Raw genomic sequence first — 19,376 nt, 5'->3', positions numbered from 1 at the left:
CAAACAATGATGTCGATGTCAAGGCAAGGAGCACTCTCTCGAACTGAACTTTGTCCGATAAGAGCAATGTTTTAAAACTCCGACTCCGACTCGGTATCGACTCGGCCAGCTCGATTTCAATGACTCGGTCATTGTAAAAAATACATTAAATATTTATTTTTTATAAAAACACATAATTTTAAAGATTTTCATTCATGTTTCCAAACACACAGCATTAGAATATAAATAGAAGACAACATATGATCAAAGTAGGCTCATGAATATATCCATTATATCAAAATGGCACCCAGTGCACTGTCCAATACATACACGATGATGATATAGAGATCAAAACAAAAACAGATAACCAAGGAGGCTATAAATGGCCTCTACAACAAAAGTCTATGACCAGTACTACTGGCTACTGCTAGAGTTGCCAACATCATCTGGCTCAGTGTTACTTGGGAGCGGGAGCGAAAGTGGGGAGCGAGAGCGAAAACGGGAGCGGGAGTGACATTTTCAAAAGATCCTGGTTTGGGAGCGAATCCCAGAGGAATTCGACAACCAATGTCACTAACATCAAGGTACATGGAGGGATTGGTGCTTTTGATTAAATACGAGTTCCATACCCTAACACATGACAAAATTCAATGGAAACATTGCAATCCTCCAATCCTGAAAAACTGATAAGTCTGCTGGATTTTGAATGAAATCTAAAATTCTACTTTCTCCATATGAAATCCAATGAGGCCGGAACCACTCTCAAACATCCAGAGTCATTTCATGGTAATGTCACTTTTACTTTAAGAATTTAACATTACCATGAAATTTGAATAGCATATCAATACTAGGAGAGGGGAATGGACCCCAAATAGCATTTAACTAATTTAGAAAACACCTTGGAGTCCCCAACACTCAGCTAACAGTTAGAAATTTTTAAAAAAATATGAAAAATCACATTTTTTTTTTGGGTTATAGGCCGCATTCATTGACTCGGCCGAGTTATTGCAGAACCGGCCGGGTTGACCGAGTCATGACTGACTCGGCCGAGTCATGCAATAACTCAGCTGAGTCAGTCATGACTCGGCCTCCCGTTTCGTTTTTTCTGCCGGGTCACAAAAAATCCCACCGACTCGGATCAACTCGGCCGTTTCGGATTCGATTCAGCCGTTTTTTAAAACATTGTAAAGAGAAATCCATAGGATAAGCCGAGGGACTTCTAACCGAGGGGGTGATCATGGGACTATAATCAAGTTTTGTACATTGCTTACATATCCATGCCCATCAAAATATGTTGCTAAAGAGATCAATGGGATATTTGAACTATTGTTGTAGAAGAGGATCTATTGTGTAACAAACCCTTCCACCACTTTGTCTAAACCAGCCCTATGGAAGGTGTTACTTTCATTTAACCTAAATTCCAAGGTCTCATTAGGAAAATGGAGTTACAAAATTCCTCCATCCTCAACTTTCTCAAACTAATACCGCCATTACAACCAGCTCATCGAGAGCTTTTCGGAGATATAAATTTTTATTGCGATCCGAGTTGTGGATCAAAGTTATGGCCATTTGAACTCGGCCCTTTTCAAACTTTGACATGTCAGAGTGACTACCACATGGCGCTCACAGGGTGGCCCACGTGGCTTATCTTGTCAACACAAGAATCCCGTGAGGCAGACCACGTCATCCCAAGCCCTCCCACATCATCACGCCCTGCCAACTATTATGCCACCATGGCATATGCCACATCATCCACGCTTGGACCCACCAGACCAACCCCTTAGTTTGCTTTGCGCCCTTTTTATATTATAAGTGATCTCACCCCTCAATGTATTTTCCCCGGCCCACCACGCATTAGACATTACAAACAAGTTGAGGAAAGACAAACTTTTCCACATCAATCGACGAGTGGGATTCCCGTCACTCAGTACCATCAACCTCACGCTCTCCTCAACGGTACATGGGTTCCCCAAGGTCCGAGGCGGAATTCCTTTGTTGTTATATGTCAGGGATATCCTTGTCTCCCTTGGTTGTTAATCTCGACCCTTTTCCTTGTGCACACTACATGCCACACCATGGTTCATGACTTTGAGGTACTGATATGACATCTCGACGTCTCTCACCCCACATGCATTTTGTATGGGAGCCTACCCTGCTGGCCGCGGCGAGAGGGACATTGTCCCGTCGATTAACGGGCTTCGTTCCCTCTCTCGGCTCCATTCCTCAAGGCGGCTATCCCTCCTAAACTTACATACATATATGTTATATATATAGTAATAGGGACACCCTTGACACTTAGTCAAATATGGGCTATCTCTCCCGAACTTTACCATTGTTAATAGAGTACTCGACCCAGCTCTCAAGGACTGAGATTTAAGACTTTGCAACCTCCCTGTCCAAGTCCTCCGCGCGTTGGTATAGCCACTCTCGACGATAAGTGAACCACACACACACACTAAGTGTGTATATATATATATATATATGAACATATAAAGGCATAATTTCTTTGTATTTAACTCATAAACGCAGGCCATTCACAACAAAAGCCACTCATAGAACACAAACCATCCATTACAAATTTAACTAGTGACAACAAATATTACGCATCTCTCTCACACAACAGCAATGAACAAGCATCCATAAACACAAAACATACATCCTTCATCATAATACACAAGAATAGGTATTCCTCAGCAAAATACACAATAATAGTCTTTCCTCATCATTGGCCATACAATTCCAACAAGAGCAATAGGCATTTACATTCCATTGGTATGCACAGTGACACAATTAAGTAACTTATCTTATGAAGTAGATGGTTGGCGACTGAGAGTGGGACTACAACTCTCCACCTAACCATAAGCTGACTGCACAGCTATGCTTTCTTGCAGCGAACCACCCTCGAGTCAAATTCTAAGTCTGAGGAGGTAGCTTGCTCAAGAGTTCTCAACCATTCACTCACGTACGATGAACAGAGCCCATTTCTCAGGTATTCTCAACAGCTCCCAACCATTACACCACGATGGCTTTTTTAGTCCAGCAACCAAACAACATAGGGGTTCAAGCAAGGCACAAAGTATTAGAAATAGAAAGAGAGAGAAAATTAGACACAACAAAAATCACTAATATTTTTATTGATCACAAAGGTTACATATATATAGGATACAAATTACTGACTTCGACAAATCTAGATCCTAAGAAAGTGGATCTATAACTGGGACATGACACAACAACAACTCATACACACGGGAAACAACCACATCTAGAATAACACCTCGAAATACTCATTGACAACTTGTAATACACATGGAACACATGACATGGAAGCATTATTTCCAACACCCTCCCTTAATGCTTACATGGAAAAGCACATTACAACAACAAGGATAATCTATGTCTGACTGGTCTTCATTAGCACTCACATCCACTCTGGAATCTCGCAAACACCGCTCTTTCACCACCACATCTTCGAGCTATCACTTGACCTCCATTTAAAACGTAACCGCCTCTGACCATTGTTGATGAACATTGCAAGATCAACAATATTGACACCTCGGCTCGTCGGGGCTTCCACGATAAGAGTCGTCAAGTAATGAACCATCCTATGGACCAACCACCATCTGTCAAATATTTCGCTTTCAGCTATCCGTCAATGACTGAGATGGGGGTCTAGATACTAAATGTGTTCAAAAGTTGATCAAACAACTTGACCTTACTAACACACAAGAATTGATGTTTCGGACACCAGGGCTTCCAGTTTAAGAACCACCAACCCTTTTTATAACCAGAATTGAAACATTTCACAACTACAAACTCAATAATCATCAAACTATCAGTTGTCATTCAGGCATAGACAAGTCACCACGTCCCTCCTTAGCACAGGTCAAAAGTTGTTCATCTGGTTCAATCTTTATCTTGGAACTTTCTCGTCTTCACAAAACAACATTTGTTAGAGTGGTCAATTCCAACAAACTTACACTCACATATTGAGCTAACCAGACTCAATATGTTTAAAATGCAAACTCCAAAATTTGAGATCGGAACAAGATTGCAACATAAACATCTGACGCAAAGATCTCTTCCCCGCAGAAGTGAAAAATTGAGATCTGCCTCCAATTTTAACACTTTTGACATTTATCGTTGGCCACTTGAAACCCCTCTGCCCTAGATCTCAAATCCATATCCGTGCAGCAACATGTAATGTTCGTGGGCATTGTTTTGCACATTTATAATATGATAGAAAATAAGCACAAACAAAAATTTAGAGATAGCAAGATAACGGAAGGATCTGACTATTCTTAAAGAAGCTGCAAACAAACAAACAAATCTCCACCCACATGATCACAAATAATTTCACACACTAAAAATAAACTCTCACACATCTATACTAATATGTACAGAAATAATAACACTCAGAATCCCTCACATAGGGAGTCAAGCCCGTACCAGCTCTGGTACCATATTAGAAATAGAACGAGAGAGAAAAATTACACACAACAAAAATCACTCTAATATTGTTATTGATCACAAAGGTTACATATATATAGGATACAAATTACTAACTTCGACAAATCTAGATCCTAAGAAAGTGGATCTGTAACTGGGACATGTCACAACAACAACTCATACACACGGGAAACAACCACATCTAGAATAACACCTCGGAATACTCATTGACAACTTGTAAACACATGGAAGCATTACTTCCAACACAGAGAGTCTCGATTCAGTCTTCGAGAGAGATATGTATAAATAAAACGGAGTTTTTTCAGCGGCATTACCTCTGTAAGAATAAGAGCACACTTGCCAACAACTTCTCAACAGTGCTCACACTTGTGTTCTTAGCCCCCAATACTACATTAAGCGTTATTGGCCCACTAGCTCTAGGGTGCCTCAAACTCTTAGTAAGCTCTCAACAAGCATAGTCTTCATTGGTTTTGTCAGCCCGGGGAACATGTCCACGGCCCTGGTGATTCTTAGCCAACAAGCCCCCATGATTTTCTCAATATGTTTATCACTAGAGCATCCCTACTCCACTTAACTCTCTTCTAGCATTTAAACACACGGGCATGCTTAGGCCTTAACAAAAAATACACGGGCACAACTACTGGCCCTTTTGATCACAAGGAATACTCGCGCATCTCTACAAGCCTCCCTTATCACAGGCGATCAAACTAGGTTGCGCAAACATTGGAGATACGCATACAAGAGACAAAAACCAGTCCTCCATTCTCTTGTTGTTTAGTGCATACTCTCCCCTCCTTTACACATAATGCCCCCTCTATTCTCCTACCTCCTCTTTTGCCCGTCTGACTCCCCTTGTGTGTTGACCCTGTCAATGCTGCCTACGATGCTATCGTGCGGACTCATCCTCTGATCAAGAGGATGTTTCTTCCATTAACTACCTGTAGTAGGGCCATCTCCTCCAACAGGGATTTAGGTGGTAATTTAAATGCAAGACATGGTTTACAAGCATCTCCTCTTCCTACAAACCTCTAAGCCCGTGTCCCATCTCAACCAGTCATCATTTTTTTTTATTCACATTAATTTACATCAGTTTTACACTTCACAATAATATTTACATGAGAGTTAACAAAAAGGGCTGTCACATATTGTGCTAGGTCTAGGGGTAAAATAACAAAGGTGAGATGCTTAAAGAAGCAAGCAAGGTGAGAGGGAAGGAGGGTGGCAGGATCACAAGGCAATCAAGGAAGGAAGGAAGGAAGAGACAGGAAGGTCAAAGAGGGATATGAAAAGATATGCCCAACAGTAAAATTCATAACTGGATATATTTTGCAAGCTATTATTGGTAGCACTATAAATGCATAGGAAAGGCCCCAAAGTCTTTGCCAAGGACATCTTCCCCGGTCCCAAAGTTCGGAATTGGACTATTACTCTCATGCTGTGAAATGTTTCCCAGCATCCCCAAGAATAGTGTAAAAGTTAATGGCATCTTCAAATTAATACAAAATAGCTTGAATTGATGTACAGGTCATCAAAGAAAGAGAAAAGGCCCTTTTCAAGACAACGAACAAGAAGGAAAAACCTCTCATATCAATCCTAGAGGTAGTCCTCCTCCCACTTGGTCGTCTTACTTAAAAACTTCCAGAATGCACTAAATAAAATGTTCTGACCAAATTTTAGGAAGATTAAGCCCTAAGCTCTTGTGTCCAACAATAATTTTTACTTCTATTGCAGGCTCCTGGACTAATCTGTTTTACTTGTCTTTTAATGCTAAATGAAATGTAAAATAGAGGCTCAAGCATCCAGCACTCTAGCGTTTGGTTCTGAGATAGACCAGGCCACTCATCAAGAATTTTTATACTGATGGAAGTTAATTCTTTATTACTAAATACAAGTGATCATTATCAATCTAGTGATCTATCCATGTATGTATCTATACATGTGCGTGGTTTGGACTGTACATAAATTAAATACATACATGCATGCACATAGACACATTATTATAGTATTATACGTCTTCGGCAAAAAGATGGAATGCAGCATCCCAAAAGAAACAGTATATAGAGACCATGAAAATGGCCAGTCTATTTGAAATTTTGAACAAGGTGACAGAACCATCATTGCAGATAAGTCAGGCAGGATGACCTCATGCACCTTCAGATTAGAACCACAAATGGTGTCCAACCTTTGGATGATGGCCATAGGTTCCCGGCATCTAGGATCTCTGATGATTCCTCTGGAGACTTTCTCAAATCCTCATATATTGAAACAACAAAATCCCTACTGTGCATCCATATTACACAACTCATATTTCCCAGCTGGCATTTTAAAAAAACTATGCCAGCTAGTTAACTATACCAGGTGGCTATTTAAAAATTCTAGCTTTTGCCAGTTTTCCCCAATTTTTATTTCAGACGCTTGCCAAGTTGTTGTCACACAGGCCAGAAGAAGTGAACTGATGATCTTGGTCTAAAAATGCCCCAAGCAGACATGATTCATTAAATAAATTATAAAACAAATATTACACAGCTTCAAACTTTAAAACTTGAGCAGTATGGTAATATGGTCAACTTGAATTAGATAGGGCATACACAGCTTAGAGCAGGATCATGATGATCTTCATTAAAAAAAAAGAGAGAACATCCCTATCCATGTCTGAAATTTGAATATCAAATAGCCTACTATTTTGCCAGGAAAAAAGATAAAATTCCATCAAAGTCAAAAGCCATTAACACCAGCTCCAATGATGCCATGACTCTTCAGCCATTTTCAGCGATAATGCCATAATTCAAAAAGAGAGTAGCATGTCAGTCATGGTTTCCAGCAGAATTTGTTTAGTTGACTGCTCATGTTAAGTTATAGCCGATGAACAAATTTCGGATAATGGTTGGGGATGACAGCTGAAAGGGATGGACCAAACTGTCCAAACATAGCCAAAGAAACACTAAATACTCCGGTACAGGCGAGGAGCACAGCTCCAGAGTATACCAATGGTAATAAACCACAGAGCAACCCCAAGGAACTTAGAAAATAACTCTAAGTGACCCCAAAAGGTAGCAATATGAAATAATCGTAACATCATCTGCGTAAAATGAGTGTAATTGTCTTCTGTGTAATATCCCAGTTCCTGGCCATATGTTAGGTTAGGCACACACCACCTAATTCCAATCTCTTGCCGAGGGCAACATGGATGGACCTGAGGATTATGCTCTAAATAGTTTACGATTTCAAATTTCAAAAGTGCCCCAAATAACATGGATGGACCTGAGGATTAATCAAGGTCTAAATAGTTTACGATTTCAAATTTCAAAAGTGCACCAAATAAAATTAACCAACCCAGTAGCCCCCCATTGTCCAGTCTGCATCGATAGCATCAAACAGCCAGAGAGTAAGGATATAAAATATTGCAAAACTACAACGAACCCATTAAATCCAGTTCTAAAGTAAGATTACCCACGGGGATTTTACTTCTGATAAGCATCAATCAAGGTTCACAGGCTCGACCCAAATGTGCAGATCTGTAGAATAATACAGAAAAGTGGTCGGATATGGATGACAATATGCATACCTTGTGATTAATCAAGAGGGCGATGATATTCGACATCTTGGCACTCACATGGGTGCCGAATCTGCGTATTATCTCGACGAGAGCCTCCCTCAGGGAATCACCCATCACCCCAAAAGGTAGATCCCACCCTCGATCTCAATCCCGTTAGTTTTCACAATTCCCTTCTCAATTTGCGCCTCTTTGCACTTTGGTATCAGACTATATGTTCCTTTGACCCCTTTTCTTTTCTTTTGGTTACTTTCGGACATAAAAAATGTAGATCAGCATAGGATTTCCTATTTGGCTTTGACCTTCACGAAGAAATGTTTTATATTTGTTATTTATACACATTTTCAATAGCTTGTGGCGCATCAAATTATCGTCATGTTAAGGTGGGCCTGCAACTGCCAACCATTTGTATCATATATGGGCTGGCTCGTTTGTAAAGGTATAATTCTCTTGTGAGGGTATAATTCTCTGTCATGGAGGAGTGAGCACTAAGTAATAAAGTCGGTTTCCGGGATAACCACCCGCATCGGAAATTATTTGTGTGTTTAATAAAACAAAATGTCACAAGGAAATTATGAACTGCACCCTAGGAATAAAGTAAGCTAAAACGGGGTCTAAATTTTTTATTCATAATAAAATAATGAGAGTGGCGGTGATTCAATAGTTATATGTAGAGGTTTGGTCCCCACAAATCTCGTTGTTTTTACTAGATATGATTATATACTAGGTGTTTTTTCAATTGAAAAAATATATAACTTATATTGATATTAAATATTGGAAATTTTTTATTTTTGTTAATATAAAAAAATGTTGTTCTAAAAAATAATTTTTATTAATATAAAAAAGATGTCATATAAATCTATTTTCATGATTACGTTATTTTTTAAGTTTTTAGTAATACCAAAAAAAATTGTGTAAATATATAAAGTTATTATTATAATTAAACTAAAAAATTGTTGTTATGTCCACAGTTTTAGTCACAACAAGACAAAGCAATAAGTTATTGTTTTAAAATAGAAATGTCATCATGCCATGTGCAACTTCTCGTGATCATAATGCAATAGAGCAATCCACCACATGGCTACTCACTAACAAAAGCCAACCCTCACACTCCAAGGTCATGTTGGTACAGTTGAAGTTGTCATTCTGTGGGATATTGTAGGGTAGGACCTACAACGAATGCTTAAGTTCATTATGAGAAAATCTAGAAGGCCTCGGTCGAGCATGCAAGGAGTTATGCCTACATTGGTAATGAAGTTGTGGTTCTTAAGGCATACAATAGTTGAGGCCGACACATATCACAGTGATCTCACCATTAGTTATATATTCCTTGTTCTATGGTTCATAAGCTTTTTGCTACCAGTCTTTAGGGGGTTATTTAGTTGGTCTATTTGCACCTTGGTGGTTGTAGAGGATAATTGGTAGCACTTGTATGGGTGATCGACAAATGAAGGGGAAAGAAGTCAAAACGAGACCCCTCCACAGCTTTGGGCATATAGGGATGTAGTTTTGTTGCCATAGTGTATCACATCTCCACTTACTTGGAGCAACGACACTATGTTCAATAGCTCGAGAATCCCACTACGGTAACGTGGAAGATGATAGCAAAGGGCCAAATGAAAGGAAAAACAGCAAACTTTGTTAACGATCCAAAAACTTCAAGCATGTAGGACACAAAAATCCTTTACACTTGGGAATTATATTGGCATACAGAGGGTTTTGTTGCACAAACTTTCTCCTTGTAGGAAGAGGAGTTGCAATGCATTGTTAATAGGTTGGATGTTATTGAGCAACGCAACAAGTTCTTAAGAACCCTCATCTCCTAGTTACTGAAAAATGAAGGTGGAAAGGCTCAGGTTCGAGCACGAGGAATCTCTAAGGAGGCTCCCATCACCCTCTCTAACGAAGCGAAGCACCCTGTTGTGCCCTAACCTTCTGGTTCTCTTCTTGGTCTTGTAGTCTTTGTTGGTCTCCTTCTTAATTCTTTACAACAATCTTTAGTTTATTATGTTAATTGACATTGATAAATTTAAGGCTTGGTTTCCCCTTAGGGGTGGATCAAGTTTTGTTGCAATGATTGTTACATCATGGTTTCCCTCTCAGGGAAAGATCCTTAGCTTTATTTTTGTTAAAACCTTTGTCAAGGTCATGGGCCTGTTATAGAATTTTGTTATAGTTTCTTGTCATGGTCATGGACTTCTCGTTGATAGTTGCAACAATAGCCATCAATATTGAAATGGAATGTATGTATGAAGTCCCAATGAATAGAAAGGACACACTAACTTAGAAAGAAATTTAAAAAAAAAAATCATAATGTGAAGAGTTTAATCAATTTTGGCATAATACAAAGATGAGAAAAAAAAGGCAATTTTGTTGGTTGCATATTAGATCATAAGAATTGAAATAAATGAAACTTTTTTAAAATAGTAAAAGGGCTTATAGTGGGAGCCAGTAAAAGGTTTATAATGGAAGTCATTGTAGTGGCTCCCACTATAAACCCCTGTTAGAATCAATAACCTACAAGTTGGCACTAGCTAGGTGAAATATGACTTAACAGGGGTCGAAACATCTAAAGGCACACCCATAGGGTCCAACATTTGGGGACACCTACACTTCGAGCCTTATCTCAATGAGCCAAATAGACTCGATCATAATTAAATCTAAGTAGTGAGAGTGTAAGACCTACCTTCCAACCATTCCATTGTACATTGGGTTGTGGTTTGGTGGTTGAGATAGGGCATTGTCATGCTAAAGACTTGAGTTTATACCCTACTAGGCACAAAGCCTCACAAACTAACTTATGAATCAAGCATGATGGTGATAAGCTCTATTTCAAAATAAATTGTCAACATAGAGGAAAATGTTAGTAAGCCATAGTCATAGCCTTTATAGCGTTGTGGATTTTTCACTAATTTCTATTACCCCATTTCAATTTTGGGGATGTCCTTTGAATTTTTTTTGAAACTGTACTCATGACCATGAATGTTCTCTTGTAGTGGTTTTTAGTTGAGAATGTCCTTATCAATTTGCATTGTTTTAGCATCTCTTCTAAGTTCTTATTGTTGAGTCATGCGATGATATGAGCTTTATTGCCTGTGTTAATGATGTCTTTCTTTCAAGCCTAGAAGCATCTAAATTTTGTAATCTAATTGTTGTCATGCTTGGGTATTTTAAGCGCACTTGCATATGGTTCTTCTCTATATTCTTTGAGGCACTAATTTTTTCTTTTTTGTTCTTTTCTTGATGAATAAAACCTAAGTTTTGTCTAAGTATTGGAGTAATTAGGCTTTCCTTTGTCGATCAATCTAAACTCTTATTGTTTATGAGTCTTTATCTTTCTTTAATTGTGCAATCCCAAGGTTAAGGCATTTAAGTCTTTAACTTGGATGTAAACCCCAACAAATCAAACCTATTAGGGTATTCAAGCACCCTTCCCCAATACCTCAATGGCATGATAACTCAATTATTGAGCAACATTATTAGGTTGTCTCAAGCATGTACTCCCCATCCATCCTGAATAGCCAAATGCTCTAATAGATAATTGCCTTGATAAAATAACATTAGTAGAATATGCAATGTAAGCAAAAGAAGCACCAATTAGGGTTATTGCATGGCAATTGCATTGGCACTATAATAGAAATAAACATGGCTTTTAAATGTTGGCCTAATTGGGTCAACCCTATAATGTTGAAGTCATCACACCACTCGAAACTCAAACATTCCCCATGGACCAATATCGTGAGACATAATCTTAAAGTTCATGTAGAATGTAGAAATCCATGAAAATATGCAAGCAAGGCAAACAGGCTCTAGGACTACCTATCATTATGTGACACATGGTGGCACATGTGGTGTTTACCAATAGATGATGTGTGTCATGCCAAGCTAATAGTTTAATATTAAGAGACAAGTAAACAATTTTGTTAGGTGCATGAGCATACTAACTATAAGAAGACACATGTTAACTAAATAAAAAGGGTTGAAAAGGAGAATGAGAAGGGAATCATGTGATGGCACAATCACATGGATCCCATCGTTGCCACCCTAAGTGCACATGGTATTTCCACCCTTAGGGTAGCATGGAAGATAGTACCATGAATACAAATTTTAAAAGTGAAAATAGTCAATAAATAGCCATTACCAAACCCTAACAAATTCATTTACCAACAACTTCTAGTTAATTAATAGACCCATCATCATGCAAACAAAATTTTAAATTGGGTTGTTGACAGGATTTCAATGGTGTATAAAGAACATAACAAGTAACTAAAACAAAGGAGACCTAACTTGTACCATTCAAACTTATTGGTTGTGAGATTTCATTTTATTTATTTATTTATTTATTATCATTATTATTATTACCTCTCGTGCTTATATTGTTTTTCATTATAACTGTAACATCCCTGGTGAAAATTCTATGTAATAAAAGTAATAAAGGCAAAATAATAACCACTAATGATGGGACACTTATTCCAAGTTGAATGTTGGGCAAAATCCTAGTGATGGGGATCACTTGTGATTGTTTGTGGCAAAGGCAATGGCTAAGGCTTTGGAAAGGCAAAATGGCATTTTTGGCACATTTATTTATGAAAATAATGGAAATTAGGAGAAAAGGGAGGTGAAAGGTCACAAGTTGCATGAGAGGAGGAAAATGAAGGAAAATAATGGAAAATGAAGAAAATTGAGGCCTCATTCATAAAAAGGCTTCAGAGGATCAATTGGTAACCTTTTGTCAGTTCAGTGTTGGAGCTCTCTTATATTCTCTCTTTCTCTCATACTCTTGGAGACTTAGAGTTTTCTTGGAGCACTCTTGGTGGGTGTGGCGTACTTGGATTTTTGGAGCAAGAAGGCAAAGGAAGAGCAGGAAAGCACAAGAAGGCATTGGGATCAGAAGCTACATCATATTTGCTTGCAGGTATTGAGTTGCATGTATGTTTCCTTCACTATTTTTGGCATGCATGGCACATGCATGTGGTTTCTTAGTTGTGATATGTCATTGGCATGGAGGATTGCCTAGATTGACAGTGGATTGCCTAGCCTTGCCATTTCCTAGATAGCCATGGTGATTGTGGGTTTAATTTCATTGTTTATTTTTGGTTGGTTCTCATGTTTCCTTAGCTTGGGTTAAGTTACTAATTCCTGGAGTCTTGGTTGGACAAATGCTCTGGAGCCCTGTAACAGCTTGGGTTGAGTTATTAGTCTCGTAGCCTTGGTTGGACAAATGCTCTGGAGCCCTTGGTGGGTTGAGTTACTTATCTTGGAGCCTTTATTGGACAAACGCTCTAGAGCCCCACGATAGTCGTGGGTCGAGTTACTAGTACTGGAGCCTTGGTTGGAACAAACGCTCTAGAGCCCTAGATGGCTGGGATGGAGACAGATCACATGATGGTTTTAGTGATTTCCAACCGTGAGGTGGAATCACTATTTGATGGGTTGAGGCGGATGGCCTCTAGAAGGCTTGGATGAGTTTGATTGATGTGTTCTATGAGATCCCACATTCATGCTTGGAATATGGCATGGGGTTGAATGGCTGAAGAGAGATTTGGCTCAGCGATTTTATGGTCAGGTAGAACGTGGAAGTCCCATCCCAGGTTTGGATTTTGCATCATTAATGAAAGGTTATTTCTCCTTGTATTTCTATGAGCATTTTGATGGATTGTATGTGGTCTATATGGTTGTACTTTCACGAGTATTTATGTCTCTATTATGTTGGTTATGTATGTGTTTTATGACAACAATCATTTATGGCTTTCCTCATGTTTTTACTTGTAACTGAATTATCAATGTATCTATGACCTAATGGATGGAATGGCAGTTGATGTGTTGAGGCATCAATGATTCTTAGCGATTCTCAGCTAAGTATGAGACCCCTATGCTCATAATTGTTAATTACACCTGTAGATTACACATTTGCAATATGTTTGACGAAATTCCTGTCATGGATAGTAGGGGTCTAGTCAAGGTCTTGAACAAGTATTTGCTTTAGTACTATCATTTCCATGTTATCTATTGATATGAAGAGATGGTTCAATTTTTGGCAGTGACCTAGGCTCTAGGCTTGAAAAAGTGGCTCAAATCCCTGATTCGCTAACATAGCACTGGCAATTTTGGTCTCTGGTCGCTAGCAGGCAAGCCTGTGAGAGCGACTTTGTATTGTTGGTCGTACTCATGCCTATAGCATGGGAGCGACTGAGCCCTAAATTATCCAAAGCTTAGGGGGACCCCAAGGCAAGCTGTCTAAAGTATTGGATTCGTTCCTGAGGGTCTTGTAGCTGATGATTGATGTTTGTATGTTTCCATCAATTCCACTTCCTTAACGTTACTAGGAGGTTGAATCATATCATAGTGGCCTCTCGTCGCATGTTTACCCCGGCTAGGTGGTTGCTTGGGTAGATGTGGGAGGAGGGTGTTACAAAGTGGTATCAAAGCATGGTTCACCCCTCAGACTAGATGGGCTATGTATTGGTCATGCATGCATGTCAGTTGCATGTGTGTCTCTCACCCTTGCATTCCATGTGCTTGTTGCATTTGCATGATGTTGTTCATGGTTGTAGTGATGTCGTCATGTGAAATTTGAGGTGTTATTGTGGAATGCATCACTGTGAGTGTATGGTTGGTTACATGTTGATTTATGTTGCTTACTTGTATCATTGTAGTATGTTGGTTACATTCTTGTATGTTTGGCCACATGTATCATTCTTACAGGTTTGATTTCAAGTATTGCTCATTCATGCTTGATCATATGTGTTTATGCATATGTGTGGATGGTTATGCATCACCTATGCATGTTCATGTTTACATGTGGTCAAGTGTATAATGACATAATGATAGTGGTTGTCACGCGTGAAGTCGTGGTGTGTGTTGTTGAGGTCATTCATTGATGACTGGACCCTAGCTAAAATGGTGGTTGCATGGTTATATGCTTATGTTTTATGTTTCTATATGCTGTCATGATTATGTTATACATGTATCACATTGATTTGTTGATCTTGCAGACAAGGTATCCTCCCCGAGCTATACTAAGGTACGTTGGTTTATTGTGATTTGGTTTAGCTGACATGATATACCTTGCAGGAAGAAATATCAAATGGCTAGCAAGATGGTTGACTACAAAGACTCTCCCTATGAACCCGAAGAGCAGTATGGCATTGGGAATTCTTCCAATTTGGCAGTTACACTGAGAAGCTCAAAGGAAGAAATAAGGAGTTGTAAGGCAGATAATGGCATAATCATACAGGCACAGGAGAAACAAGCAAAGATAAATGCAGTAATACTTCAGTGTTTGTCATATTTGTAGCGACAAGGACCACGTTGGATCAGTTATGAGAAGGAGGATAGAACTAATGGGGCATATGGTAGTCGGTCGCATGGTGGTCACAGGTTGGATATATCTGACACAGTGAAAGATGTCAGCTTGATGGACACTCCGAATAGGAGAAGGGATAGACACATGTATGATTCTAGTTTTGATTCAGATAAGCATTATGATCGTCATCGTTATCATCCTTATAAGAGGAGTGATAAGGGGTATTTGTCGGATGAGTGTAAGAAAGCAAAGCCCCTAACATTTGATGGAGAAATGAAGAAACCACGGGATGCAGAGGCATGGTTACTTGGCATGAGTAAATTCTTCAGGCTGCATGACTATTCAGAGAACATGAAAGCCAGAGTAACTACATTCAATCTCAAAGGTAAAGCAAACATTTGGTGGGAAGACGTGAAGAATGTCAGATGCATTCATGAGGAAGATTTGACTTGGAGTGAGTTTGAGCAACTATTTAAGAAGAAGTATTTGTCAAAAAGATACTTTGATGACTGAGCGAAAGAATTCTATGAGCTAAAGATGGGATCTATGACTGATAATGAGTACACTAGCAGGTTCTTATAGTTACTGAGGTATGTGCCTTATCTCGCGGAGGAAAAGGCCAAGATTCAAAGGTTCATTAGTGGGTAACCGGTTGCATTTAAAGATAGAATTGAGTTCAATGAGCCTAGATCATTGGAGGAAGCCATTCAGAAGCTAAGGCATTGCTATGAATAATCAAAGTGCAAAACTGAGACTAAGCTAGATTGGAGAGGTAATGCAAAGAACAAAGGCAAATGGGACAAAAAGAGAGCAAGGCCTTAGGATATAGGTAACAAGGAGAATGTCACACCGCCTAAGAGGTTCAATGCATCAGATAGAGGATAGGGACACAGATCTGAGGAGCATAATAAGGAGCCCGTGCGATGTTGGACTTGTGGAGGAGATCATTGTAGGAAGGATTGTCCACAGTACCAAAGTGGTAGGCCTATGATATACAGTGCGCGGGAGGCACAGACTGTTGGAGATGTTGGTCAGAGTATTCCACGCATTTATGCAGTAGTGGATAACAAACAAGCAAAGCATTAGGCATCTATCATTGAAATTGATGGTAATCTTTGTGAGCAAGTAATTTCTATTTTGATTGGCCCTGAATCTAATTATAGCTATGTTAGTCTTGACTTGGTGGATAAGTGTGGTTTGAGTAAGGAATTGCATGCAAAATATTGGTTAATACACTTGGCCATAGGTACGAAGAAACAAGTTCATCATTGGGTAAGAGCTTGTGCATTTGAATTGAATAGTATGCCTACTACAACACATTTGAATGTATTATCGTTGGGTTCATACAGTATGTTGTTGGGCATGGACTAGTTATATCTTCATAGAACCAAGGTGGATTGCTATGATAAACCCATTGAGTGTGTTGATGATAACGTGGAACCATGATTCTTACAGGGTAAGAAGAAAGCTACATCAGTTAGGATGGTGACAACTATGCAAGCAAAGCGTAGTCGCAGGAAAGGGTGTAAGCTATTTGCAGTACACATCTCTAGTTATAAGGGTAAGGAACTTGAGGATATGGATGTGTTGAGTAGGTACCCAATTTTGCAGCAGTTTAAAGATGTATTTCCTCAGTACATTTCAGAGGTGCCACCTCACAGGGAGGTAGACTTTTCTATTGAGTTAGTGCCAGGGGCAACTCCAACATCAAAAGCACCTTACAAGATGAGCACACCTGATTTGGTTGAATTAAAGTTGCAGTTGAAGAAAATGTTGGACAAGGGGTACATTAGGCCAAGTGTATCACCTTGGGGCGCATCGATATTGTTCGTGAAGAAGAAAGATGGTACTCTCAGATTATGCATTGACTATAGGTAGTTGAACAAAGTGACCATAAAGAAAAGGTACCCTTTTCTAAGGATTGATACTTGTTCGATCAACTAAAGGAAGCAACAGTGTTCTCGAAGGTTGATATGAGATTCGGATACCATCAGGTACGCATCAAAGAGGAGGACATTTACAAGACTACATTCAGGACCAGGTATGGGCATTATGAGTTTGTTGTTGTTCCATTTGGCTTAACTAATGCTCCAGCTACATTCATGTGTTTGATGAATAGTGTGTTACATCCATATTTGGATAAGTTTGTTATTGTGTTCATTGATGATATATTGGTATATTCTAAAAATGAGGAAGAGCATGCCAAACATTTAGCAGTAGTGTTGAGGTTGTTGAGAGAGCATCAATTGTATGCTAAGCTCAACAAGTGTAATTTCTTTCAGAATGAGGTACATTACTTGGGGCATGTTATCTCCAAGGAGGGCATTACTGTAGATCCAGAGAAGATAAGGGCTATCATGGAGTGGGTAGCTCCTAAGAATGTAGATGAGGTGAGATCTTTCATGGGTTTGGCAGGCTACTATAGGAGGTTCATCAGGAACTTCTCGTAGATTGCTTATCCTATCACATCATTGTAAAGGAAAGGTAAGAAGTTCGAATGGACTGAGGAGTGTGAGGCTAGCTTTGAACAACTCAAGCAGTTGTTGACACATGCACTAGTACTACAAATTGCATATCCAGACAAAGAGTTTGTGGTATGCACATATGCTTGCAAGAGAGGACTTGGTGGAGTTCTTATGCAGGATGGACAGGTGGTATGTTATGAGTCCCAAAAACTAAACGAGCATGAGCAGAACTACCTGACACATGATCTTGAGTTAACAGTGACCATACATGCATTGAAGATGTGGAGACACTATCTTCTTGGCAAGATATTTGTACTTATGAGTGATCACATTGGGTTGAGGTATTTGTTTGACCAGCCGAATCTGAATGCCAGGCAGGCTAGATGGTTGGTCATGATCAGCGAGTTTGATTTCAAGATCAGGTACATCAAAGGTAAGGAGAATAGGGTAGCAGATGCTCAGTAAACATGTACAGGTAAATCACTTGGCAGCTATGAGCTCTTATGGGATGGACTTACAGGATAAGATCTTACAGGCAGGTCAGCATGATGTCAGGTATATGGAGATTGTGCACAGGTTGCAGCAGGATGTTGGTACAGGTGCAGGTACAGGGAGTAGCACAAGTACAAGTACAGGTATAGGTGCAGGTGCACAGGGTATGGATTATTGTCTTACAGTATATGGGTTGGTTAGGTTCAAGATTAGATATATGTACCGGATAATAGTGAGCTTAAGAAGGTGATATTGAGGGAGTTTCATGCGAAACCTTATTCAGGTCACCCAGGTTATCAAAAGACACTGACAACAGTGAATAGATATTATTATTGGCCAAATTTGAAGAAAGATGTAGTAGAGTTCGTGGCTAGATGTTTTGATTGTCAGCGAGTGAAAGAGAATGTAAGCATCCAGGTGGACTGCTACATCTGATCGCGATTCCAAAGTGGAAATGGGAGGTCATTTCCATGGACTTCATCACAGGGTTGTCGAAGACAATGAGACAACATGATTCCATCATGGTCATTGTGGACAGGTTGACAAAGGTTGCACACTTCATTCTGATTAAGTCTACATTCTCAGTTAGCACATGTATTCATCAGATATGTGGTCATATTGCATGGTGTTATGAAGAAGATTATGTCAGGCAGGGATGCGAAATTCACTTCCAAGTTTTAGAAGGAGTTGTTTGCAAGTTTGGGCACAGAGTTGGCCTTCAGCACGACATATCATCCATAGACAGATGGAAAGACAGAGAGGGTCAACAGGATATTGGAGGGAATGTTCAAGATGTATGTGATGCATCAACAATGAAAGTGGGAAGAGTATCTTCCACTGGTGGAGTTCGCGTATAGTAACGGGTATCATGAATCATTGAAAATGAGCCATTTTGAGGCATAGTATGGGCGGAATTGTAACACTCCCATCAATTGGAGTGATCCAATTAAGAGGGTGTTGATTGGACCATATTTGTTGGCAGATATGGAACAAGAAATGTAGGTAATCAAGAAAGATTTAAAGGCAACACATGATAGGTAGAAGAGTTATGCAGATAGGAACATGTTGTTCATGGAATTACAGATTGGGGAACAAGTGTACTTGCGCATCAAAC

General features: G+C 39.4%; 1 pseudogene across 1 annotated transcript in view; it reads right to left on the bottom strand.

The window, feature by feature from the left end:
* Window positions 1–8,306, bottom strand: part of LOC149248876 (ubiquitin-conjugating enzyme E2 enzyme activator PEX22-like) — a 90,570-nt pseudogene extending 82,264 nt beyond the window's left edge. The window contains exon 1 of the transcript XR_016266707.1: window positions 8,012–8,306. The product of XR_016266707.1 is annotated as a ubiquitin-conjugating enzyme E2 enzyme activator PEX22-like (transcript). The remainder of the gene's footprint in view (window positions 1–8,011) is intronic.
* Between the last annotated feature and the right edge of the window lie 11,070 nt (window positions 8,307–19,376).

This window comes from Pinus tabuliformis, chromosome 7 (assembly GCF_031772625.1).
Source record: "Pinus tabuliformis cultivar Carrire ecotype Pingquan chromosome 7, CPIR1, whole genome shotgun sequence".
Lineage (NCBI taxonomy): Eukaryota > Viridiplantae > Streptophyta > Pinopsida > Pinales > Pinaceae > Pinus > Pinus tabuliformis.
This window is presented reverse-complemented; position numbering and strand designations above follow the sequence as displayed.